The 27,011-nt window shown below is 46.8% G+C and overlaps 1 protein-coding gene across 1 annotated transcript in view; it reads left to right on the forward strand.

The window, feature by feature from the left end:
* MAF (MAF bZIP transcription factor) overlaps nucleotides 1-27,011 on the forward strand; it is a 348,420-nt gene that overhangs the window by 101,855 nt on the left and 219,554 nt on the right. The window lies entirely within an intron of this gene.

The raw sequence follows: 27,011 nt of genomic DNA on the forward strand, positions 1-27,011 counted from the left end.
TGGCTGGCTGGGGAGTGTTCCCCTGCCACTCTCTCTCTGCCTGCTCTTCCTGGAGGGCACCAGTGGAGTGAGGGGTCTGGGTGGCAGTGCCAGGCGCCCCAGTGCACCACTCGGGGTCCCCAGGGACTGACTTTTTAAGTCCTGAGCCGTCTACTTTTCCATTCTTGATGCAAATGCTCTCCCCCTGATTTGTAACCACATCCCTCTCGCATAAATGGATTGACAGGCTGTCTAATTTCCCTGTGTCTTGACTCGAGCGCTGTGAGCACGGGCCCAATCCTCTGCACTGGAAGGCTCTCATTTCTGATGCAAATGTGGGCTGGAGAGGCTTATCCATACACGGAGACAAAAGCCAAGCTAGTCATCATCAGGAACGAGGGAGTTGCCACAGAGACTCCTAGTGACCTGGCCGTGCTCGGAGCCTCCCAGAGTTCTCTCCACTGGTCACATCTTCTGAATCTAAGAAGCATTAGGTCAGTGTAAACACTGAGCGTTTTGGGTTTTTTTTTTTTTGTCACCTTCACATTAACCTTTTATATCTTAGATAATAAAATAGAGTTTTTCCCCAAAAGCTGCATTGAGAATTATCATATCTCTTGAAGAGATTCAAATAGATAAAGGACTTCTTCTTCTTATTTTTCTTCATTTTAAAATAACTTCACAGAGTTGCCCCAAACAGGGAAAAATGCCTCCTTTCAGTCATCCTAGTTCTTTTACATTTATTTTTTTAATAAGCTGTACAATGCAGTAAAGTGTACAATTCTTAAGTGCATACAGCTTTATGAATTTTTACTATACATACACCCTTGTGTCCACTACCCAGATCAAAATGTAGACTATTCCAAGAACCAAAAGGGGACATCCCCATGTCCCTTTCCAGTTGAAAGGGACATGTCCCTTTCTCAACTAACTACTGTTCTGACTGCCATCATCATGGATTAGTTTTGTCTGGTTCCAGCTTCATGAAAGCAGAAGCACACAGGATGTGCTTCCTTTGTGCTGCGTCATTGTTCGACACGTACTTAGCACTGAAAGCCGGTGTTCTCTAAGCAAATATAACCGTATATAACCAAATGGTCTCTGGTTAAAAGGTCTTAATGAAAGTATGTGAAACAACTGAGTTTCTTCACAAAAAGGGGAGGAACTCTAAGGCTTTTTATCTACCCCACCCCCCACCCCTGTAAATGAAAACTACAGGATTAATCTGCACCAAATCTGGGCGGCCTATTTAGGATGGATTGTTTAAAATATATGAACTGGTCTACTCAAAATCCACTTTGGAGGAGCTGCAAGGGCCCCTCAAAAACTTAGCCAAATGACCCAAGAGAAACTGAGAGCACTGATTTGTGATAAAGTTTGTTTCTCACTCAGGCAGTTCTGGCCCACCCAGGGTGAGTAACAGCACAGATTTATTTAGAAGGAAATGGCAACCCACTCCAGTGTTCTTGCCTGGAGAATCCCAGGGACGGCAGAGCCTGGTGGGCTGCCGTCTATGGGGTCGCACAGAGTCGGACACTACTGAAGCGACTTAGCAGCAATGATTTTTCCGAATGATGTTGTAGAGGAAAGTTAGTGGTCCAGTGAATCTGAGGAGTATTTCATGTTCTGTCTCTGTTTTAGAGATTTATAATGCTCATCGTCAATTAGCATATTAAAGGTACTGATAAGTCCTGCTGCAGAGATAGTGATGTGGTTGCATCAGCATCAACTAAACATCTTTACCACAGAATGCTCTTATAATGGAGATTCTTTTTCTGTCTCAGAGAACTCATTTTCCTGTAACTTAGGTACTAAAAGCCAGCAGTCAGTAAGTCAGTCTTTGGGTAGAAGAATTTTGTATTTACATTTTACTTATGATAAACATGGGCTTTCCTGATAGCTCAGTAGGTAAAGAATCTACCTGCAATGCAGGAGACCCTGGTTTGATTCCTGGGTCGGGAAGATCCACTGGAGAAGGGATAGAGTACCCACTCCAGTATTCTTGGGCTTCTCTTGTGGCTCAGCTGGTAAAGAATCTGCCTGCAGTGCAGGATACCTGGGTTCCATCCCTGGGTTGGGAAGATCCCCTGGAGAAGGGAAAGGCTACCCACACCAGTATTCTGGCCTGGAGAATTCCATGGACTGTATAGTCCATGGGGTCACAAGGAGTTGGACACAGGTGAGCGAGATAAACTCACTTTGTGATAAACACAGGGCCTCCATCTGTTATTTTCTCAGGCTATCCTAAGATTTAAAAAATCTTTAAATTATCAAAGTGAAGGTAATATCATTTTCAAAACTTTTTCAGAATATGAATGGAAATACCCATTGGGGGGAAATTTATTTTATTGGTTTTATGTAAACTTCATTTTACTTTATTCTGAAGCTAATTATTTTGCATCACAGAAGCACCAGAAAGGCTTCTCTTTCCCACATAACTACACTGGTGCCTCTAAAACTCAAGAGAAATGACCCCAAAATGGAACTCAAGACCCCTGAGCTGGCAAGAGAAGGTCATGGGTGAATGGAGAAGTGATAGTTATCAGAGAGTCGTGTGAGACAGTCTGTAATCAGGGTTTATCATCTCTTTTAACCTTTTCTTTTCTCTGAGATATGTTTGGAGCAATCAATAATTGCTTCCAAAATTCCTCCTATACTCCACAGAAGCCCAGATTTCCCATCTGCAGGAATCCCACAGTTTCATCCATTACAAATCTGTCCCATTATCAGAGGAACATCTTAGTAGTTTTTCAGCAGAAGTTGTTTCTGCTAATTTGCTAATTCATTCATATGCTGTCTGCCAGCCTCTGGGCGTCCATGGACCATTTTCAGCTTACTTTTGTTTGGCCAGACAGGAAGTCTGCTTGCTGCTTTTAATTGCATTAAGTCCTTCAGAGAAAGGGAAAGTTCTGGGGGAACCTAACAGATTTTATTGCTCAAAGAAGACACATTGCAAGTTTCATGATGCTTTTGCATCACCTGATCTAAACATTTGCAAGAGAGATTGAGAAAAGAAGGCCTTCTTCATATACCATTTTATTATCTCAGGTTGTGAATCTGTGCTCATGGACTAAATTCAATATATAATCAGCACACATTTTTAGTCCTTTTATCCTGTGCTGGATTTGAAGAGGGATAAGAGAAACCTTAGCCCTGGTTCTTAAGGAGGACACACTTGTTTGGAGATTCAGGCCATATAGTTTAAACAAAAAAAAACTAGTCACAAAGTAATAATGGATGCATAGTGTTGATGGAAAAGACAGTGGTTAATGCAACCTGTCACTGTGCTTAGCACTGTAAATGTACTAATTCTTTTACTCCTCAGCCCTCCGTGAGGTATGTAATATTATTATTTCTGTTTAAATGAGAGGACACTGAGGCACAGAGAGGTCAAGACATCTGCCAAGGGTCACACAGCTAGTCAGTGGCAGAGGTGGGGCTGTTAGCAGCTTTCAAGAGGAAACTGTCTATTATCAAGTGTATTCTGTATACCAGGTTGCAGGATAAATTATTTCACATACTATTTGGTTTCATTTTCAAAAAAGCTTTTAAGACAAAGAAGTATTATAGCCACTTTTATAGGTAATGAATTAGTACTCAGGGATGCTGAGTCTCTTCCCCAGAGTCATGGAGCATCTAAGTGCAGATCTAAGGTTCAAATCCGGGTCTGCTTGATTCTAAATTCTGTTCAACTGCACTGTGCACGTTAAGTCAAGTCTATAGCTTCTTTCTCTAGCTAACTAGCATTTTGGAAAACTACATTCACACACACACACACACACACACGCACACACACACACATCTCTTTCCTAGCTGCCAGTGGCTCAGTTCACTCCAACTATGGAGCCTTGTCACAAAGGGGCCCGTGGGAGTGGGCTCACCTGACCCTCTATCAGAACTCAGCCGTGGGTATGGCAACACCTGGTCCTGGCTGTTCCTGGGAACATCCCTGAAAAACTGTACAAGGGAACCTGTCTCCTGCATCCCTTTCTGAAGGTAAGGGCCAGCCCCTCCACTTCCCATCAGAGCAGGGACCCCGAGCTGCAGAAGGGAGTCTGGCTGACCCTGGATGAGGACTCGGCCCAGGTAATGCCCAGTGGCTGCCCAGCGGAAGGGCTGAGTCACCCCTGAGGTCATCTGCAGATAGCCTGCCCTGCTCCCTTCTCAGCCACCATGGACCTGGGTCACCTGAGTGTTCTGGTTCCAGTGTATGGAGAAGTAAGGGCTGATCTGGCCAAGAAGGTTGGTAACCTGGAGAAGCCATGAGCATCTCCCCAACCCTGGCGCCACCATCAGTTGCTGAGTGAGGAGGGGATTTGCTTGGCTCTCAGGGGACCTGGAGTCCTGCCCTCGTTCTCTGATTGCTTGTTATGTGGCCGTGGGAAGGACCCTCTCCTGACCTCCTTGTCCCTTGGGTGGGACCATGGGGTTTAATAACAGACCCCATCAAAGGATGTTGGTGATGACATGAGATAGTAAATGGAAACTGCCCAGGAGGATGCAGGAGCCTGTGCGGTACCGTTTCTTCCCTAAACCTTCTTGTCACAGTCTCCACCCCAGCTCTCCCCAACCTCTTCTACCCCTTCGGCAGCTGGCACTTGTCAAGAAGGCCACTGCTCTACGAGGGCCAGCTCACATTCTTGCCCTGCCACCTGGGGACGGGTCAAGAGAGGGTACGAGGGGCCAGGACGGTCAGGTCACCTGGGATGGAGACCACAGCATCCCTCGGGGACCCTCAGGACCTTCCTGCTTGTTTGCTCCAAGTCATGGCCGCCTTTACCCCTCTCTCGACCCAGCCGCAGTAACCTTGAAGTGAATGCACAATCTCCCTCTTCCAGCAGGGTCTTTGCATCTGCAGTCACCTCTGCTCGAACAGAGCAGACGGTTATTTTCATTCTCAGTGGTTGCTTCCTCAGAAAAGCCTCCTAACCTGGTCGCTTCTGTCCGTTATAAGCTCTCGTGGTACCGCGCGCCTCTTCCCAGCTATAATCACCCCCCTCCTTTTCCTCCTGCCCTGTCCTGCTCCCATCGCCTCCCGCAGTGTCTGTACATGGTGGCCCTGATGCTACATTTATGGGAGGAAGTGGAGGGATGCGTGCCCTCTGGGGGCCTGGCATGCGCTGTGAGAAGTCGACAGCGTGTCCCCTGTCCCTCCTCCTCGGTCCACGGTGACAGCATCTTCGCCCGCTGCGGTGCTGGCGCTTTGTGATCCCTTTCCACCTCAGCCACACCCCTACCCCCCACCTGCTTCCCTATGCACCTGCTCGGTGCTTCACTCTGCTCGGACCTGTGCGCAGAGCTTGTCCGGTGGTGCGTGGGGAGGAGCAGGCGGCGACCTCGGGGATGGGCTGGAGACCTCCCGTCAGCCTGTGCTCCCCTGTATCAAGCCAGAGAAGCTGGCAGGCTGTGTTTTAATCAATTGATAGCATCGCTTGGCGCCCAGCATGCAGCTCAGGTTTTGTAAAAGACCAGGTGGCTGGTGTTCGCATCTCTCCATCCTCACAGAAATTTCAGGTTGGAGGCAGAGAGCGGCTGCCAGGCTTATCCTGGAACATTGGAGAGGGGCCAGGGCTCTGCATGGCGCACTTCCCCCGCAGAAGGAAACAAACCCCAGAGAGAGGGAAGAAAAGAGAAGAAGGAAAGTGCCAAGACCGTTCTGGGGGAAGTGAAACTGTCATCTGGCTGTGGTCTCCCCCTTTTTGAGAGGAGGGGCTGTGAGCTGCCAGGGTGAGTTCAGCTCAAAAGTCGAGTCAGTCCAGTCCGTTTAACGCGAATCTCGTCCACCTGCCGGGCCCTCTGCAGGGGACGCACCTCATGTGTCCTCTCTTCTCGTGGGCCTCTAAACCTGCTTCCATGACCCCAGTCCTTCCTGCTTCCATTGCTCATTCTCTGTCTTCAGACTCTCCTAGGTCCAGGCGGATCTCCAGTTTGGGGTCAGAATAGTTTTCCCAATGTCTGAGCCAGTCACCACTCGTTCCGTGGGTGCCACCTTCCCGTGACTGTCCCTCCTGCCCAGATGGGTACTTCACAAGGCGTATACTTTCTAGTCTTCGCTGTTGTAGTTCCCCAGTCGATGCTGGGTCTGGGATGCGGAAGGAACTCAGAACATGTTTATGAATAAATGGATGGATGGGTGGATAGATGAATGGATGAATGTATGGATAGATGAATGGATAGATGGATGATTGGACAGACTGACAGGTGAATGAATGACTGAGCTGTTAGGGGCCAGGGGAGGTAAACAGGCCCAGGGGACATGCTGAGATGGCCCAGCAGTGTTAACAGTGGATATCCTGGATTGGTACACAATAGTCAACACCAGACTCTAGAATCAGACCAGCAGGGTTTGTGCCCCAATGACTTTGGGCAAATTGTTTTGAGTGATCTAAGGCCAGCCTTTCTCATCTGCAAAATGGCATTGGAAGCAGTTTTTCCCTTAGAGGGCAGTTGTGAGGAATGGATGAGATAAGTCATGGTATGTGCCTAGTACCAGACCTGGCAAGTAGCAAATGCCCAGAACCTGGACGTGGTGTTTAGAATGATGATGAAATGGGGTACGAGGAGAAGGAGAAGGTGGAATGGGCCATCACAGAGAGGAGGCATGTGTGTGGGGGTCTACACTGCCTTCCTTGTGTCCTTACAGATCCTCTGAGCCTCCATAGGTGTGCCCAGGCTCCCTAAAGTGCTCCTTCTTCTGTGCTTGCCTTTGGAGCTTTCTATACTTTGTCCCCACAACCCCACCACTTCCTGTTGCCTTATCTTGTTAAAGACCCTGGATCTCCCCAGCTTAGTTATTGCATTTGACATTAGTCATCCCACTTATTGCTCAGTATAAGTTAATAACTGTTTTTATTTTTTAATCAAAGCAATAAATATACAATTTTTATGCAGACACCACCTTACAAGACAAATCCAATGATGGTGTTCCTGGTTAGGTGAATCTCCTCCAAGAGGTGGTTTGGGGACCCCAGCGTGTGACTCTGTCATTTCCTAGATAGCTCATCTCCTCTCCATTTATCTAGCAGATGGAGAAAGAGAAGGTAAAGGATCAAGTGGGAAACGTTTATGGACTAGGCTGGGAATGGCATCATTTACATCACGCACCTTCTATTGGCCAGGACCAAGTCAGATGACTCTATCTTACCTGCAAGGGATACTGGGAAATGTAGTCTAGCCATCTTCCCAGAAAGAAAGGAAAATGGTAGTAGCCCAGTGGCTTCTACTAAACCCATTGTCCATGTTCACTGTTGGCTGAAGCTTTTGGTTCTTGGTACACTGACCGCTCACCTCCAAACCAGCCCTGTCCAGTTGCAGCCCTAGCCCCTCCGGTTCCATCCTGTGTAGAACCACTACCTTCCTTGCCCAGTCCCCACAGTGAAATCTGATGACGTCTGGATGCCAGGTCCAAGACCGAGCACCTCACCTCGCCTTGAACACTTTTCATTTGGTATAATGAGGTCCCTACTCTTGACCCGTGTCCTGGAGGAGGACCCTTCTCCCCTTTCTCCTTTCTCTTCTGCTTATCCCAATCTGGGTCATACCAGTTTGTGCTTGGAGGTTTTTTTTTTTTTTAATCCAAAGCAATTAAAAATGTACTTTGTTAAAAAGTGAAAAAAATGCCTTTCACCTCAGCTGAGAATTCTGCCTTCCCAGTTTCACCTGGAAAAGAATTAGAAGCGACAACATGTTACTAATTGGGGAGTTTGAGCAGTCCCTTCTGTGTGGTGTGGGTTTTAACATACTTACTCCAGCATGTGGACATTCACAAGTTTGCCATATCAGAAATTGAGGTTCTGAGAGGTGGCGTCTCAGACAGACCAAGGTGTATTTGGGGACAGGCCAAGGTATCTATTCATCTTACACCCTGGAGCTTGTCCCAGGGGAGGGAGAGAGTCTGGGTTTCCATGACATCTTCCAATGGTTGGGATGTCAGCATCCTTTCTCACCAGCAGCCACTTTCCTAATCACTTTGCTCATGGAAAACCTGCAGGAAGTGGTGTGAGACTGTGGGCATTTGAGCCATAAAGCTCAGGTTCAAAGCCCAGCCTCATCACTAGCTAGCCCTGTGATTTGAGCCAAGTGACAATTTCTCTGACCAATTTTCTCATTTCTAAAATTGGGTCAACCAGTGCCAGCAGACCACAGACTCTAACCACGGGTATGGACCTTAGCATGGAGCAGTCTCTTTGCTTCTTTCCTTTCCTATGAAGGAAATAGCAAATCCTGTCGAGGGCGCGGGGTAGAATGAGGTGCCAAACACTCCGGAGTGTGGTCTGCACAACTGGCCTGCCGCCCTCTGGGAGGCAGGCGAGCTGGCTTTGCTCTGTGGAAAGAGGTGGAAGATTCCCTCTGTCAGCAGGGAGTTGATCCCTTCCAAGTGCAGCTATTGAAGCCTGTGGTGACAGCCCCTCCCTGGCAGATTCCATGAAAGCACGGAACCACAGAAAGGAGCTCGAGTGCCAGGGCAGGTCTTCAAACTGATGCTTATTCAAACGTTGGAAATAAACCACTCTCTGCAACAAATATCCAGTGAAAACAGTTATGGTTCTTGATTTTTCTGGAGCCCTTATAAGGATGATAGGCTGGTGTGTTGGTCTAGAACATGGGTATGCTGTGATGGTACACAAGGATGATACCCAGGTACTCTGGGTATCCTGGGATGGAAGACAGCTACACTGGGATTGTGCAGCCAGATGGTACATTGAGATGGACGGTGGTCCCTGGGGATGGATCGTAGGTGTGCTGGGATGGTGCACAGAGGTGGTACACAGGTATGCTAGGATTGTATGGAAAAATGGTACACAGGTGTGCTGGGATGTTTTTATACTGGGATGTTACCCAGGTATGCAGACAAGCTTGGAGGTGGACAGAGATGGGACATGGAGATGGTACACAGGATTGGTACCTGGATACACAAGGGATGGTCCACATACTGGATGGAACATGAGATGGGATGCTGGTACACCGGCTGCTACCCATGTACACAGGGATGGTAAACAGGTATGCTGGATGGACCACTAGGATGATGTATGGGGGTGGTACACAGGTTGTTGAGACTGTCCCCTGGGATGTTACACAGGCATATAGAGAAGTATACATGGATGGTACACAGAGATGGCCCGTGGGACCCTGGGCCAGTTCACAAGGATGGTACACTGTTAGGTGGGATGGCGCACCCCAAGATTCTATAAATAAAGAGGCTAAATGGACTCTGGAAAGGTCCCCACTATTGCCACATCTAAGACTCACCACACTGCTTTTATGTGGCTGACAGACTTTTCTGATGGAACCTGTAGCCGTGTACTGGACAGGCTTTGGAAATAAGCAGCTTGGCCTCAAATTCCTGCTCCTCCACTCTTGGCATGTGACCTGGGGCAGGTTCCGAAGCTTCCTAGGCTTTGGCTCATTATATAAAACAGAGAAGTAAAAACCTTCTTCATGGGCTTGTTGCCAAGTACAGACCGGCAGTGAGTCCCGCACAGGGTTAGCTCCATCCTCATCAGTTTTATAACCCGTCATGCTGGAGGCGGGCAGGGAGGTCTCGGGAGCCTTAAAGGACCAAGTTAGAAACTGGACCTTCACCCCGCAGTAACGCTGAAGCCTTGGGCGAGTTACTCTCAGCTTTAGTCTTCTTATCTCCAAAATAGGGTTAACAATGTTTAACCCTGAGTATTTGCTTTTTTTTTTTTTTCCATCAGTAGCTATATTCCACGATGAATTTCAGGCAGATTGGAAAAACACAACAAATGAAATGCAAATAGAGTTCCAGGTGAAGGGAAAATCAAGGTAGAATAAGAAAATTCATGGGATGTTTATGTAGGAATGTGGAATCATCAGAATATAAAGGAGCCATGTGCATGTAAGCCGACTGACCACGCTTGGTTCATGGTAGGAACTCAATAAATGTTTGGCTCTTCTCTGTAGATGAACACAAAGTTTTGGGGGATAGTTTTCTTAGGCTTGAAGAAATAGGCAGATGCCTATTTTTTCTGCCAGGAGAGCCAGGCTCACAGGCTTCCAAGCTGTGCAGACCTAATCAGGCGGGTCCCGACCTGCTTGGTGACAGATCAAGCACTTGGACACCCATGTCCAGCAAATCTCGTCCACAGCGAGGGACCTGGGCTTTCATCCGCATCCACCCAGAGCCCATGCTCCTGGGCCCTGCAGCTCTTGAAGGGGCATCTTTCAGCTGCAAGGCACAACAGAGGCCCTGGTAGGCATTAAAAAGATCCAACAGCACCTTTTTCTCCAAGAAGAGGAGTGTCACTGACAGCTCCGGCTAGCGCCAAGTTCAAATTAAAGTAATTACAGCGGTTCCATCTCTGGATCCTTTCAACTGTTGCTCGTGTCCTTGTTCCCGTATGCCCTGCAGTGCTCCAGGGACTTCTGTTGGCCTTGTCAGACATACTTGATGTCCTTGCAGTGGGAATCATCACCTATGGCAGGTGTGGGTTACACTTGACCTTTTAGAGCAAGGAGCCCAGGAAAGACCTTCCAGATGGCCATGGACAGTAACACGGATTCCTGTGGCACCTCTCCTCAGGCCTGCACACACGAGCACTTATAGGAAATCACATTAAAAAAAAAAAATTTCCACCACGATGGAGACATCAGGCGTAGAGATGACAGGCTTCATTGCCTAAGGTGAGACAGGAAGCCGATGACAGGAGCCCTGCGCCACGTGATGGCAGAGTCGCTCACTCACTTGTCATCTTGTCATTCTGCTCCCCAGAGCGGTACCCACCTTCTCGCCTAACTCTGTCATGCACTGTGACTATCCAGGCCCTCCTCTTTTACCCTCACGACTTCCTCGGAGAGGGTCCTCCTACCCTTCACCTTTTGAAGATGAAGACACTGAGGGTCAGAGAGGACCTGTGAATCTGCCAAGACCACAAGTCAAGAAGGAGTATGGTTGAGATGTGAACCTTTGTCCATGCTCATAAACCCTGTTCTTTACAATCTCCCACGGCCATGCACACTCGATTGTTCTTACATTTCATTATGGAAAATGCCAAACATAGGCAAAGTACACAGAACAGTGTTGTGTTAGTTTTCTATTGCAGTGTAACAAGTTTCCACAGATTCAGCAGCTTAGACCAAATCCCATTTATCGTCTCACAGCTTCTGTGGGTCAGGAATCTGGGCGTGGCTTTCCTGGGTCCCCTACTCAGGGTCTTGCAAGGCTATAGTCTATTGGACCTCATTCATTGGCCATCAGAAGTCTTCTTCTAAGCTCATGTGCTGTTGGTACAATTCCTTCCAGCTGTAGTATTTGTTTCTTCAAGGACAAGAGGACAGCAAGAGGGAATCTCTGCTGGTTCTTTGAGTCTCTGAGCTCAGGAAAGCCCTAAATCCTCGCCTAAGGGCTCACCTGATTATGTCTGGCCCACCTAGGATAATCTCCCTCAAAGTCAAACTGATTAGGGACCTTAATTACATATGCAAAATACCTTCCTCTTTGCCACATAATCTAACATAATCACAGGATGACAGTCCATCATATTCACAGGTCTCTCCCCCGCTCCGGGGAGGGGATTACACAGAGGGTAGGGTCATTGGGGTCCTCTTAGAATTCTGCTCACAAGTATAACCCATGGGGCCTCATCACATAGCTTTGCTAAGGATTAACATCTCCCTTTCATGGTTTGTTTCCCCCCTCTGCTTCATCATCATTCATTTTTGCCTTTTTTTTTAAAAGTATAACTTATGTACATTGAAATGCATAAATCTCAGCTGGAAAGTTTTGACAAATGGATGCACCTGCATAACCCATATCTTGATGGCAACTTAGAATATTTCCATCTCCCCAGAAAATTCTTCCCTGTTGAGGCTCACTTATGGATATCGTTTCATTTTTGAAACGCTACTATGTATAAGAAATAGCTAATGTCATATCCAACAGAATGTAGCAATCAATAAATGTTAGCTTCCTTTCAGTTCCTCTATCTTCGAATCCAGGTTCTTTATGAGACACCAGGAAGGCCAGGAGGAGGCACGCCGCTGAGCTGCCCATAGCCATAGAGAAAGCTTCTGGAAGGGCTTCGGGCAGGATGCTTGGGGAAGCTGTTTGTGTGCAATGCTTTATCTTGGGGCTGGACGGCTTGACCGTCGTCAGCTCTGCTCCCAGCATGGAGTCTGGGAAGCACGCCGATGCTTTGACACCCAGAGGATGCGTCCACACATTCCTGATTTCAAGGGCTGACCATACCCTGTGGCTTTCCGATCTCTCTCAATAGAGCTACGTGCTCTGAACACACTTTGGGCTGGGGGTGGGGAGGAATCTCGCTCTTGATTTCCTGATATCAGATGGGCCCTTCGGGCCTCCAAAAAGCAGGCCTGGGTCAAAGCTGTGCTCAGGGCCTTCCTCCCTCAGCAGCAAAAACAACAAAACAAACAAAAAGTTAAAAGAACATGGCATCTGGAGAAAGAAAAGGGAATGTGGAATCAGACACATACTCTGCAATTTGGGCCAAGTTACTGTAACATTGGAGCCTCTATCTCCGTATCTCCCAGCTCAGCCTCATCAGATCTCTATGCATCAAATGCACACACAGCGGTTCCGGGTGGAAACTTCTGAATTCAGCACTCCCTTTCCTTCTTTTGTCTGTCTGTCCAGCCGGCCACCCTCTGAATCAGCTCTCACACCCGATATATATGAGGGATGGATGCATATGGATTCTTCAGACTTATTTTGTGTCCTTAGCCGGGGAGATGGGTATTTTCATAGATACCAGTATTGTGAACCAGGGGTAGTTTCCCCCACAGAAGCAAGTAACAAAATGCATTAAGGTTTCCTGGTGGGACAAATTTTTTTTTTCCTGCACCATCTGGAAAGATTGGGATGAAGGAGAACCTCTGATCTCTAATTTAGAGACTGTGAGGATTTCTAGACCTTCCTCTCCCTACCTCATGCCTTCTCTTGCTTCCTCCTCATCTCCCCCTCTCCTGCCCTCCCCCTTCAGGGAGATGCTCTTCCCACCTCCTCTCTCCTGCCCCCTTCCTCTGCTTTATCCTCCCCCTCCTTAGACACATGGGGACCCTCCTGTCTACTGAAACCCCTCCCCGCCCGACGCGCATAAACCATAACCCCCAGCCCCCTGGGTCTGCAGATGTTATAAGAAGAACCTCACGCAGGGCTACATTGGTGATTTCTCATTTAATTTTTTCAAAGATTTGATTTTTTTTTTTAATTTAAAACTCAAAAATGCCATTAAAACCCTCACCCAGATCAGCTGTATCTTTAAGTGTAAAATCCATTTTAGTCGGCGGAGCCCTCGATATGGTTAAGTACTTATTTTTATTGTCTGTCTGGGCATGGTTTTTAACTGCAGGTGGAGGAGTGATCAATAATGTCATAAAGACACGCTCACCCCATGCCCTCTCCCCAAGCCCAGGCCCAGGGGAGGGGCTGAGGTCTGTGTGTCTGGAAAGGCCCATGGTGTACCAGGCCCCTGCAGGGGCTCTCTCCTCATAATTTTGTCTGATGCTCTTTGGCTTAAGCAGTGTGTTCTTTTCGCGGTTTCCCCAACTATTTGCAAAGGGAATCATCTGCTGGACATTTGCACCTAGGCAAGGGTGCCCATAAGAGGATGTGAGGGTGTCCTTCCTTTTGTGAGGGGCCTGGGGTGCCTCCATCTCTCCGGCACTTACCCTGGCTGGTGGCAAGTTCAGGGAATGAGAATGGTCACATCGTATCCTAGTGGCCCCCCTTGGGTGGCAGCGTCCTGGGTCTGCTTCTGCACTCATTTATCTTGTCTGCATGTAGAGACCCAGGGCTTATAAAGAGAAAGGAGGATTCCTCCTCCCTCTTCCTAGACAGAGAAGCTCCAGAGAGGAAGCGATGGGCTCCTACACACAGGCAGTGGGGTGCAGGCTCTGAGCGAGGGGTATGGGGGATGAGATGGGAGTGCAGGTGTGCATAACCTGCCTTGGTCAGTGAGGGCGAGCCTCCAGTTCTCATCTGAGTTCAGAGAAAGGAAAAGAAGCAAAAAGGACCCAGTTGCAGTCCAGGGGAGAATGGGTTTGAATCGCTGTTTTCCATTGACCTAGGCTTAGCAGCACTCTGAACCCTGAGCATGTCCCAAAGTCAGTGGAGGAGCCCTATGGAGGGCTGGAGGCTGGGGGTGGAGGTCAGGTGGGGAGGAGCACAGGAGCTGTGTCCCAGGGAAGCAGACTGCAGGTGTGGTGTGGAAAGCAGCAAGACCTCCTTGTTACTCCCCCAGCCCTGTGACAACATGGGCTCTCATTCACGGTTTATTCACTCTTCCCGTGTTTAGTGAGAACCTGCTGTTTACTCATGCTCCATGAGCTATATGAGCCGATGGGCACTGTGCTCACAGCCACTGCAATAGATATCCTCTGAAAACAGCCTGGGGAAGGTGACTTCCTCCTCATCTTTTGGCTAGGGGAACTCCTATTCACCCTTCAAAACCCAGCTCTACCCAGCTCTAAACCCCTTCTATGAAATACTGCTGTTTCTCAACAAGCACACATCAGCCTCAGGGCCTCTGCACTTTCTGTTCCCTCTGCCTGGAAGGCATCGCCCCTGGGTATCCCCACGGCTCACTCCATGGCTCCGTCCAGGTTACTGCTCGAAAGTCAGCTTCATTGGAAAAGTTTTCCTTTCTTGACACTATATAAAATAGCTTCCCCAGCTCTTATTTTTCCTCACACCCCTCAATCATGACCTGTAGTGTGTGTGGCTCCTTCTCTTACTGTCTGTCCTTCCCCCTAAAGTGTAAACTCTGTAAGGACAGGGGTTCTGTTTTGTTCATGCCAGCCCTTGGTACACACCTGCTCCTCGCTGACTGGCTGAGTCTTTCCAGGACTGGAATGTCATGACTTAACCACTTGTTCCCTCTCAAAGACATTTCTTTAATGCTTTTGTCGAGATGTAATTTACATACAGACCGTAACAGTTGCCCGTTTAAAGAGTAAAATGTGATGGGCTTTAGTATATTTATAAAGCTGTGTGACTACCACTATACTCTAATTTTAGAACATTTTCATCACAATCCCATGGATGGAGGAGCCTGGTAGGCTTCAGTCCATGGGGTCGCGAAGAGTCGGACACGACTGAGCAACTTCACTTTCACTTTTCACTTTCATGCACTGGAGAAGGAAATGGCAACCCACTCCAGTGTTCTTGCCTGGAGAATCCCAGGGACGGGGGAGCCTTGTGGGCTGCCGTCTATGGGGTCTCACAGAGTTGGACACGACTGAAGCAACTTAGCAGCATCAGTCCCTGGCAGCTACTCACCACCTTTTTGTCCCTATAGAGTTGCCTTTTCTGGGCATTTCAAGTAAATGGGCTCATATTAGATGCACTTTTGGTGACTGGCTTCTTTCCTTTAGCATATAATATTTTTGAGGTTCACCCATGATGTAGCATGTGCCAATGTTTTCATTTTTATTGCCAAATAGTATTCCACTGCATGGCTAGAACACATTTTGTTGGTCCCTTCACCAGCTGATGGATGTTTGGGTGATTCCCACTTGTTTTGACTATTATGAATGATGCTTCTGTGAACAGTCACAAGCAAGTCTTTGTGTGGACATGTTTTAATTTCTCTTGGGCAGATTCCTCAAAGTGGAATTGCTGAGTCTCCAGGGCAGTTTGTCACTTTGTTCATGTCGTATATTTCCTCTTTCCATTATGAGTCTTTGAGCTGCTTGTGGGCTGGTTGGGAGTCTTAGTTATTTAAATATTCCTCTAAGACTTAATTCATGTTTTTACCTATGGTAGCTCCTTATAAATGATACTAGAGCCAGGGGGAGAGAAAGAAGCTGAACTGAGACTAGAAAGACCTCCTGAGTTATGGGGGAATCAAGGGAAACTGATATGGGTTCTTTTCTTACAAGGAAGCTGAGCTTTGTCTTGTATATGAGGAAGAAAGTGTGTCTGCACTCAACAAGGACATTTTCTTCCAGGTTGTCAATGGTTTTGTTCCTATTGGCTTTTGAAAGATTTCTCATTTAACAATAAACATAAATGGCACCCCTGATGGAAAACTTGATAATACTGAAAAATAAGGAAGAAAATGGACCACCTATAATGCTACGTTCCTGACATGGCCCCTTGCCAGATGACATCTCTGAACTTCAGGTTTTTATGTTTGGAAAGTGCGGAAAATAACAAATGTCCTGGTGACCCCAGGAATCTGGAGTGAGGCTTAAACACAACAACCTGGGTCAAGATGTCTCAGAGTCTTTATTTATTAAGTCTCAGCATTCTCAGTTAGCCCTCTGGGGGAACCCTGGTCCCTGTGATTCCAGCCCCCTGTCCTTTCCCAGTAAGCTAAACAATCTGAGTGCATCTTACTGTGTTGAATGAGAGACAGGGGTGTGTAGCAGTAAAGAGCTTGTGTTCTGGAGTCATACATACTTATGTCACCCATTCACCCATCTGTCCAACACTCACTTCAAAAAATACACATACCAAGTGCCTTCTATGGGCCCAGCCCTGTACTGAGAAATGGCATCACTGCTCTCCTTATAATGCATTAAGCATATCATCTAACTTCTTTCATCATCCAACTTCAGTTTTCTCAGCTGAAAAGTTATTATAACAATATAATTGTGTTGTTGTGAGAGTTAAATCAATTAGCAGAGTATCTGGCAAGAGTGAATTGATGGATGTTGGCTATTGTTATTAGTCATAGTATCTGTATTGAGTGGGCTTCCCTGGTAGCTCAACTGGTAAAGAATCCACAGCAACGCAGGAGACTCCGATTCAATTCCTGGATTGAGAAGATTCCGTGGAGAAGGGATAGGCTACCCACTCCAGTATTCTTGCCTGGAGAATCCCCACCAACAGAGGAGTCTGGCGGGCTACAGTACATAGGCGCATGAAGAGTCAAACACGACTAAGCGACTAAGCACAGCACGTCTGTATTGAGTGGGAGGACATGGACCCATCCTCTGGGAACTGACATGGGGGTTGCCATCACCCCCATGCTCCTCTGTTTCCCTGAAGTCTTCTCTAGCCCTGGGGAGGGGGATACTTTTGTCGCCATGCCCCCAGCTGCAGCCCTGGTCCCTGGTGCCTCTGAGTGTGTGGGGTCCCAGCACCATGGCTTGCCCTGCACCCACCGATCAGCTCTGCCAGGAAGGAGTGGACAGGCATTCCTGTTGGCAGAGATCCAACCAGGCCAAGTGTTGGGGTTCAGAGGACAAAGGAAAGGGACATTGCAAGGAAGTTCCTACTTCCTCAGAACCAGTGTTCCTATCGCCCCGGCTCACATGATCTATTGGGACATCCTTCAGGTTCCCAGTGTAAGCACATTGCAGGAAAAATGCCAGTGGTGGCCATGTGATGAAACGTGCTTCTTTACACATTCACTGGCATGGCCTGAGGGAACGGGGGTTGGGGAAGATGGGAGCACACTCTGCACATCTCTGAGCAGGGCTGTGATGCTAGATTTATATTATTAACCACTTGTTGAAATCGAAGACCGCGTGTATCTGTACAATGGGAATACTGCGAATCCCTGTTAGGAGGGAATTGATGGGTGCAGACGAAACCTAGGATGTAAAAGTGCCTGGCTCTGTACAAAAATGGCCATCTTTTCCACCTTGTAACTTATTTCATCTTCATATCACTCAGCAAAGTGGACAGTTTTATTATCCCTATTTACGGGGAGGAAATGGAAGCTCAGAGAGGTAACGTCACTCTCCGAAGGCCATGTCGGAAGTGGCTGGGAGAACCTATCTTTGAGCCCAGATCCGTCAGAATCCTGAGCACTGTTCTGTGTTCTCCACGCTCTATCCTTGACCAATCACCGCTTCTTTACCACAGGGTCGGCAAACCTTTTCTGTAGAAGGACAGATACTTGATCTTTTCGGCTTTGTGGTTCGGGTGGTCCACCGCTCAGTTCTGCCTTGGTAGCATGGAGACAGCCCTGGACAACATGGAAGTTAGTGGGCATGGCTGTGTTCCAATAAAACTTTATTTGCAAGAACAGGCAGGGAGCTGCGTTGGGCCCATGGGGCTGCAGTTTGCCCCCTTCTGCTTTAGAGCACGCCCTGGGCAGCTGGGGAACACCATGGAGAGGGTTAAGGCTTAAAGGTGTGCTGACATGAGGGTGGCTATGGTCTCCTTTGCGCATCTGCCTGTCACCCCGGCGTCGCTCTTCATGTGGAAGGTGGCTATTAAAACGGAAGGGCGAGCCTGTGATTCACTGAAGGCAATCAAAGAAGCAGGAGGACTAAGTACAAGAGATCTCCATTAGAAGGGTCTCCTCCATGTAGCCTTCCTGACCGAGGACAAGAATAGCCCGGGTGATTTATAATGTTCCCCGGAGGACTTGCTTCTCTGGTTTCTGCTCTGTCCCCTGAATTATCTTGTCCTCAGGCACCCCCTCTCCCTAGATCCCAAAGAATGTGGGCCTCTCCAGGCACAGGGGCCATGTTACCACTGTCTGAGCCTCCCTCCGCCCTCTGCCTGTCCCTCTGTGCCAGCACCTCTGCAAGGGGTGAGCTGGGGGGATGCAAATTAAGGATACATGTGTCTTGAGGCCGGAGCTCCCTGGGTCTGCTCCAGCCCTGTTTCTGGGACAGCAGGTGCAGCTGATCACTGACACCAAAATACATTCTGAAGGCGAGAGCAGACAGGCCAAACAAGAGAAGGTCTCCCCACCCTCTTAGGACTTGGCCTCCTCCAGAGGACACATTTGCCGTGAGGACACCCCGGTGTTAATCCTCTCACCCAGGAGACATACGCATGGGTCAGCACTTTAGCTGAGGGCCGGCCTCAGGCAGGGGCATCCCCCCGGAGCCGTCTGGCCAGCCCAGCATGGCAGTAAATCAGGCCCTTCATGGATGCCTCGGCCGCAGAGGACTCCGCAGGTGTCGCAAATCAGGAGCTTCACCTCATTTTACCTGTACCTTCCGTGCGAACGTGGAGGGGCTTTCCAGCCTGGGGAAGACAAGATGGTGGCTGACGGCTGAAGCCAGAGCTGGCCATCCACAGAGGCTGTCTCTTTGTCAACTTATTACCTGAGATTTATGCGCGACGCAGCCGGGTCTGCTCAGTGACACATTCTAATTTAATTAAATTTCTGTTGGATTGATGTCTGATCAATCAATACTGTTAATGTTTTTGCAATTTGGAGATTAAAGTATGGTCAAGACACCGCAAACCCCCAGCACCATCCACTTACTTCAGAATGTTCTTTTGGAGGAGATTTGCTTGCCTGCCTGCCTTGTTCTTTCCCTTTCTCCTTCCCTCCCTTCCATATTTAAACATTTATTAAATGCCTAGGATGTGGAGATTGGGCAGAGTGGAAATAAGGCTTAGAGCAGTGCTATGCAAACCGGAGAGTTCCCTGGAGGGCTCGTTAGGAAACATCCCTGGGCCCCAACCCCAGAGTTTCTGATCTGGTAGATCTGGGATGGAGGCCAAAAATTCACACTTCTAACAGAGCCCCAATTCAGCAGTACTGGTCCAGGACTTGGTCTGAGGACCACTGGCTTGGAAGTTAAGGGTTCAAACTCTGGAACCCCCTGGATTCAGACTCCAATTACAAGCTGTTTGGCTTCAGGCAAGTAAATTGATTTCTCTGTGCCTCTGTTGCCTGATCCATAAAACAGGGAATAATAGTTAAGCCTAATTCATAGGACTTCTGCAAGCAGGCAATGATATTCTGCAGTGTCTAAAGAATACCTGGTTTCCCAGGTGGCTCAGTGGAAAAGAATCCACCTGCCAACGCAGGAGACGCAGGTTCGATCCCTGGGTTGGGAAGATCCCTTGGAGTAGGAAATGGTAACCCATTCCAGTGTTCTTGCCTGGAAAATTCCATGGACAGAGGAGTCTGGCAGGCTACAGTCCACGGGGTTGCACAGATTCAGATATGACTGAGCACACACAGAGGACAGCCGGCATGGTGCCTGGCGTGCAGTAAACAGCCCGTCCTTGTCACCTCTTTTTTGATGTGGAGAGGAAAGCAGCTATGGGCTTGCCTGCCTGGAACTTCCCACCTTGGAGAAGCACACAAATGTCAGGATGATGTTATGATCAAGGCACCGAGAGGCTCTGATAGGGACATTTACCCTAATCAGGGATGACAGAGAGGACCTCCTGGTGAAATGGAAAGGAGGGAGGGGTAAGGAACTGACAGGGAAAGGGATTCTGGGAGGTTGGCATCCTTGGAGGCCGTTTCAATGGGTTTGACCAGTATCCTTAGCCCAATGGGGAAACAGTGGAATATTCTAATTGAGAAGGTGACAAAACTGTGTATGAATATTGAAAGGATCTTTCAGCTACCCTTGAGGGGACTGGCTTACAGGGTGGTGAGAATGGATATCCTGGTAGCATTGACTGAATGTCAGCCTTCCAGCTCTAAGATTCTGTTTCTGTCTGGAGATCTGACTCCCCATTGGTCCCTCTCCCATACTGGTGGGTATCAGATAGATTGGACATACCTCATCCCCATCTATGGAATAATTAACCCCGTGGTGTGAAAGGTACCGTGTTGAATGGTCATCTGAGACTCTGAAGGTGTATTATCCTCTCTTGAGGATTTTACTAACGTCACACACATCATTTATCTGCAGAACAATTGCCAACGAACACATACGTTCAAAAAATTCTTTGTTTGACCACCTGTTGGGTGGACCAGATCAGTAAGTTGGAGGTGCCACCCTGAAGAAGCCTGACCTTTAAAAATCTCCGGGTTAGTGTGGGCAGGCAGCTGTAATTCAGGATTTAAGTTTAGTTTATTGTTAGCTTTTTGAAATCCCAGAATCCCTGTCCCCAGTGCTTTTGAATAGTTTTCATCCTTCCATTCAGCGCTCAAGTCAGTCTCAAGTGATGAAGCCTGAAGAGCATTACTGAGAGGGAGATGTCTTCAGGTTCAGGATGGCATTCATTGGCATGATTTAAACCTATGAATCATTTTTTATTCATACGGATCTCAGAGCACATCCCTGTCCGCCCTCGCTCACCTGCGCCAAAGCAGGTAGGAGACGGGGAGTCCAGAGGGAGTGAGGTTCCCCAGGGAGTCCCCACCCCCACTCCTCCAGGATTCGTAATCCTGCGTCTCATCAGGGTTCATAGGAGCCTGCATTAGGAGAGCTGGATCTGCCTGGGGAGCCCTAAAATCCAGAACGATTCTTCACTTCTTCTAAGGTCACTCCCAGTCTCGGAATTCTCTTTTGGGTACCAGACCCATCCATCCACTCATTCATTCAACCCTTTACTCAACAGTCAAGGCATCACAGCAGAGGACATCTTTGCCAGGTCCAGGAGATCTTTGTTTCCCCTGGGAAAATGAAACCCCATACTCGTATCAACCCATTTCTTTCTCACAGCACCTACTAGACATAGAACCTATCATGGCTCCCACTTTGCTAGAGAGAAAACTAAAAATCAGATAAAATTGGTTGGCCAAGGCTACACAGCCAGCAACAGTGGCACTGAAATGTAAGCACACGTCTATCTGATTAAAACATAAGAATGTATGTTCTCAAGTATGTTTTTAAGACATACTCTGCTCACTTCTTCATCCAGATAGTTAATGAAAACACGTAAAATGTTGGCTCCCTGTGAAATGATTCTAAGCTCCTGGTGTCCGTTGGTCTGTGAGATTTGAATGGTTGGTTATCCAGCTACAAATTCACCTCCGCTTACTGTAAACTAGGCCAAGTTTCTCCTGGCTGAGATGCTGTCCCATGCGTTTTATGCCATTTCTACACAATTTCCTTGAACTCCCAGTCTACTAGTCCTTTATAAAAGTCTTGATCTTAAGCCGTAGTGGCAACTGGGCCCCATGCCTGCCTTTCTTCCAGTATTTTCTATCCTCGGTAACCTGTTCTTGAATTTTCTGAAAGTCAAGGTGAAGGGCTAGTCTACTTCTGAGGATCCTCCTGGACCCTTTCAGAAACCTTGGACAACGTTTTCCTGTGATCTATCATGGACCTGGTTTTTTTACTGCCTGCTGTTGGCAGTATTCGTTGAAGCTGAATCTACCAGGTGCCCTGTGGAGCTAAATTATCTTAGAGCAAAATTTCCAAAATGTCAGCCTTGGGCTGAGTCTCCTCTGCAGATGAGTATTCTTTGGGTCTGCACAGCATTTTGAATAAATCCTGAATTCTGTGCCGGCATTTAAAAACTGGGGCAATTCAAGTATAAAACCCATCAGGGTCTCGCTTGCCTGGGAGAGTGTAAAGACGAGATGGCCCCTTTCTGTCTCAGCTGTGCTCCCAAGCTCGCTGGTCTCCTCGCTTTGCACCGTGAAGCCACAGCTGTACCCGCTTCACTCTTGCAGTTTACCTTCCTGGTCCCAGGAGCCATCTGAGTCATCCCCACCTCCCCGCAGTATATGCAGTCACCCTGAATTCCTCTTCCAAAATTAATGCTTCATTCATTCTTCACAATGCAGGCTTGATCCTTTCCGGCTTTACATCTCGTTCCTTAGGGGAGAAGGTGGAAGCAAAATTCGAGTGGAGAACTTCTGCTTTCTTGCTGTCATCTGCTTGAATTGCATCATCTGTTCCCAATTCCTTCCTTTTCCTTCTGGCTCCAAACATAGCTCAAAAAGCCCTTTTTTCTCATCCTCAGTAAGTTTTTGCAAGCTTCAGCTCTTTCTAGGGTTTTGTCCCCTCACACTCATCTCGGGAAAGCAGTGTCAGTTCACATTTGTTTTAGGGTGGGATGGTGCGTCAGAGAACGACATGTCTGCAGAACAACTAATAGAAATAGAACCCTGTTTCCAGGTTCACAGTGGGATCTGTTGCATCAAGCAAAAAAAAAAAAAGGTGAATGCAGTCTAGAAAAAAATCTTCATAAGCAAATGTTAAAAAATGTTCAAAAAAAGACACCTAAAGTGTCTGAGAAGTTCATATTTTTATACACCCACTGCTAGTTTAGGTGTCAAGTATGTCCACCAATCTTGACTTACAGAGCTTCCCAGGTGATGCAGTGGTAAAGAATCTGCCTGTCAATGCAGGAGATGCAGGAGACACAGGTTCGATCCTTGGGTCAGAAAGACCCCTTGGAGGAAGAAATGGCAACCCACTCCAGTATTCTTGCCTGCAGAATTCCATGCACAGAGGAGCCTGGCAGGCTGCAGCCCAAGGGGTTGCAAAGAGTGTGCACGCACACACACATAGACACACACACAGACAGACACACACACACAGACACACACACACAGACACACACACACACACACACACACACACACACACACACATCCTGACTTACAGACGTCCAGGAAGGGTTTGACTCGTTCAAAAGACTATATGCCAAACTTAGTCCTAACTGGAACCTTAAACAATTCTAGCTTCCACAATGCATGGGGCCCAGCGAGTATGTTTGGTGTGGTAGCTGGAGGAGGTTGATGTTTGCCATAATTCACAGGAGACATGGAATTTTCCAATCAAATTGTCATTGGATGTTAATGATATCTGCACCTGCTGTCTTCAGACAGGGCTGGAAGGGAGCCTTACAGGGTGTCAAGATAAGTTGGCATTTAACAAGAGCTGCGAGAGTGATCTTATTAAAATGTAAATTCAGATCAGATCATTACCTTCCTTAAAACCAACCAGTACCTTCCACCATCTGTAGGTGAAAGCCCAACTCCTTACCACAGCCCATGGCCCTGTGAGAACCGGCCCCAGCTGCTTCTCCAAGCCCTTCTCTGGCCACTGCTGCCTGTTCTTTTCTTTCCAGCCAAAGGGCCCTTCTCTCTGTCCCCTAAACAAGCAAGCTCCCTCCCACCTCATGTCTCTGCAGGAGCAGTCTCCTCCTCCTGGGAAGGTTGTCTTCCCCATTCTTGTGGGGCTGCCATCCTTACTACTCTGAAGACCCTAAATGACTAAAATATCCCCTCCCTCTCTAGGGCAGGTCCTCTCAGAGCACCCTGATAAACACAGCCCTGCCTTCTGCCACTCTCGAATCCCTTGCCCTGGTTATGTGTCTTTAGAACACTAAGCAAGACCCTTAAATACATATTTTCCATTGTTCAGTTCAGTCTCTCAGTGGTGTCTGACTCTTTGCGACCCCATGGACTGCAGCATGCCAGGCCTCCCTGTCCATCACCACCTCCTGAAGCTTGCTCAAACTCATGTCCATCAAGTCGGTGATACCATTCAACCATCTCATCCTCTGTCATTCCCTTCTCTTCCTGCCTTCAATCTTTCCCAGCATCAGGGTCTTTTCAAATGAGTCAGTTCTTTGCATCAGTGGCCAAAGTATTGGAGTTTCAGCTTCAGCATCAGTCCTTCCAATGAATATTCAGGACTGATTTCCTTTAGGATTCCATTTTCCATTGGGAAAGTACAATTTTTCATTGTACTTGCTTATTATACACCTCTCCCATAAGAACAGAAGCCTAACAGAGGCAAGTTATCTGTCTGACTTGCTTGCTTTTGGGTGTGTAGCATCTGGAATAGTGCCTGTAGTAGGTGCTTAGTAGGGATTATCGGGTCCAAAGACAAGCAATAGTGAATGACCAGAGAAGATGGACTGTTAGTGTGTCCAGAGTAGACAGAATCTGCTTTGTGCTGGTGTGTGTGTATGCATAGGAGATATGCATTTATATCTGGATTTACATTTATATGTGGCCATGCTTTATGTGTACATGTGCAGTCTTTCAGCTTTTTTGGGTATAACTGACAAATAGAAATGGAATATATTTAAAGCATACCACTTGATGCTTTGATATACACATGCAGTGATTTGATATAGCTTAAGCATTGTGAAAGACCCTGATGCTGGGAAGGATTGAGAACAAGAGGAGAAGGGGGTGATAGAGGATGAGACGGTTGGATGGCAGCATCCACTCAATGGACATGAGTTTGAGCAAGGTCTGGGAGATAGTGAAGGACAGAGAAGCCTGGTGTGCTGCAGTCCATGGGGTCGCAGAGAGTCAGATATGACTGAGCGATTACCAACAATGCTTTGTGAAATGATCTCCGCATTCAAGCTAGTTAACACCTCCATCACCTCATAGTTACCTTTCTCATGTGCATGGTCACAATGTTCATGATCCATCCTCTTAGCAATAATTTAGTATACAATTCAGTATGGGTCTCTGTAATCATTCTGCCACCCCGTAAGTCTCCAGAGAATCAAGTTCTGGATTGGAAAAGCTATAGGCAAGAGTTTAGTTTATCATAAAGATAGCCTTTGAAATTAAGGGAAAAAAGACATTATTTAGTACATAGCATTATGACAAGCAGTTATACATTTTTGCTTAGTTTCCTACTTAGTTTTTGAAGAGAAAAAGAAATACTGAAGATATTTTAAATCTTGCTGAAAAAATCTTTCAAATCTTAATGCCTAATGCTGGAAAAAAAGAACTAGATTGATAAAGTGAATTACTCAACATTATAAAATTTATGCTGTGAAAAAACATACAAAGTTTAAAATATTAATGATAAACTGAGAGAATATTAGCAATACTTTTGATAATCAAAGTGTTAATATCCATCATATAAGAAAATTTATTATTAAGCAATAATGAAAGGATAAAAATCCATATCCAAATGAACAAAAAGCATAAGGAGCTTTTTGGAGGCTTATCTGGCAAAAAATATAAACATTTAAAATGCACATACCTTTTGCCCTGGCACATGTTTCCTTGATTGTAAAGATATAATCTGTCTGGGGCTCACTGCTTTGTGCTGGTGTATCAAGACGTTCTTTGCAATATTGGTTGAAAGAATAAAAATAAGCAAGAATTTATTCAAATGAAGAGTAGTGGAAAAGTTGAACTTATCCTTCCAGTTATTAAAATATAGTAGGAAGCTTAAGATAGAGATACAGTGTGGTATTGATGGAGGAGGAGACAAATAAATGCAAGATAATGCAGAAAAAATATTGGCAAAGTTCCTTCTGCTTTTTCCATAATATCACATGGAAAAATCCCAAACGAACTTTTTGGCCAACCCCGTATTTGATACTTAATGAAGCAATCCCTGGGAATGTAGGCGCCGCGAGAATAGTGCTGATAATGTTCTGTTGACTATGGTGTCTCTAACCAGTAGGACAATGCCTGGCACATAATGGGTGGAAAGAGGGACTGGAAGAATTCCTGCTAAATGGTACTGTGAGATCTTGCATTTTTGTGTGTTTTTCTCCTTCTTACCATATATGTATGCCCCCGTGGTTCAGAGAATAAACTCTTACATCAGAAAAAGTGTTTCTGAGCCCAGGCTATGCCTCTAATTGGCTGAGCTTAGTCTCCTATTCTGAACCTTACTGGGTAACAGAGAAAATTCAGATTATGCATATAAGGCACTTACAAATGCATAATTAAGATAACGCACATAAAGCACTTATAAAGCTCATTAAATGTGAGCAGCTGTTTAAAACACTCCACAACTCATTCTCTTCCCTGTAATGCTGGAGAGGAAAAAAAAAAAAAAAAAAGAATGAACATACATGTTTGAGTAAAAATAACAAACAAGAAAAATCTTTCCTGCATTTTCCTTTGGCTTATTTAGCATCTCCGCAAATTCTCCAGACAGTGAGACTTCCCTGGGGAAAAACGTTTGTCAATGACTGTAACACAAGATAGTTCCCAGGTGAGAAGAGGACTAAACTGCCCCCTTTGACCTTAGTCTATTGCCAAGGGTCACACATTATCCTACGTGGTATTTTTTAACCAAGACATGAGAATAACATAATGATAATCTAAGCACATAAGCATCATTTTGTCATTAATACCACCTTGTATTATTAAGAAAGCAATTCATACTGATGGTGGAGTTTTTGGAAAGCACAGAAAAGCATCAAGAATTTCACCTCCTTGAGGTGCGGATGATGGGTATTTTGGTTAATGTGGTTGAGTCAAATCGGCATCTATTTTGTAAGCTTGTTTTCCACGTCATTGTAAGCTGTAAATATTTTCCGATGTCAATGAATAATCTAAAAGATACAAACACTCTCCATTGTGAAATAAAGGGACTCATTCTGGTGACTTGAAAGGCAAAGTCGTTTCTGTCATTGGCAAAGCAGTCCCCTGTCGGCGATAGTGAGTGACTGGAGAATGCCCTTGCCCTTGTTTCCCCCAGAGAAGCCCAGAGAG

The sequence above is a fragment of the Giraffa tippelskirchi genome, chromosome 7, assembly GCF_054371585.1.
Source record: "Giraffa tippelskirchi isolate mGirTip1 chromosome 7, T2T-mGirTip1v1.2.pri, whole genome shotgun sequence".
NCBI lineage: Eukaryota > Metazoa > Chordata > Mammalia > Artiodactyla > Giraffidae > Giraffa > Giraffa tippelskirchi.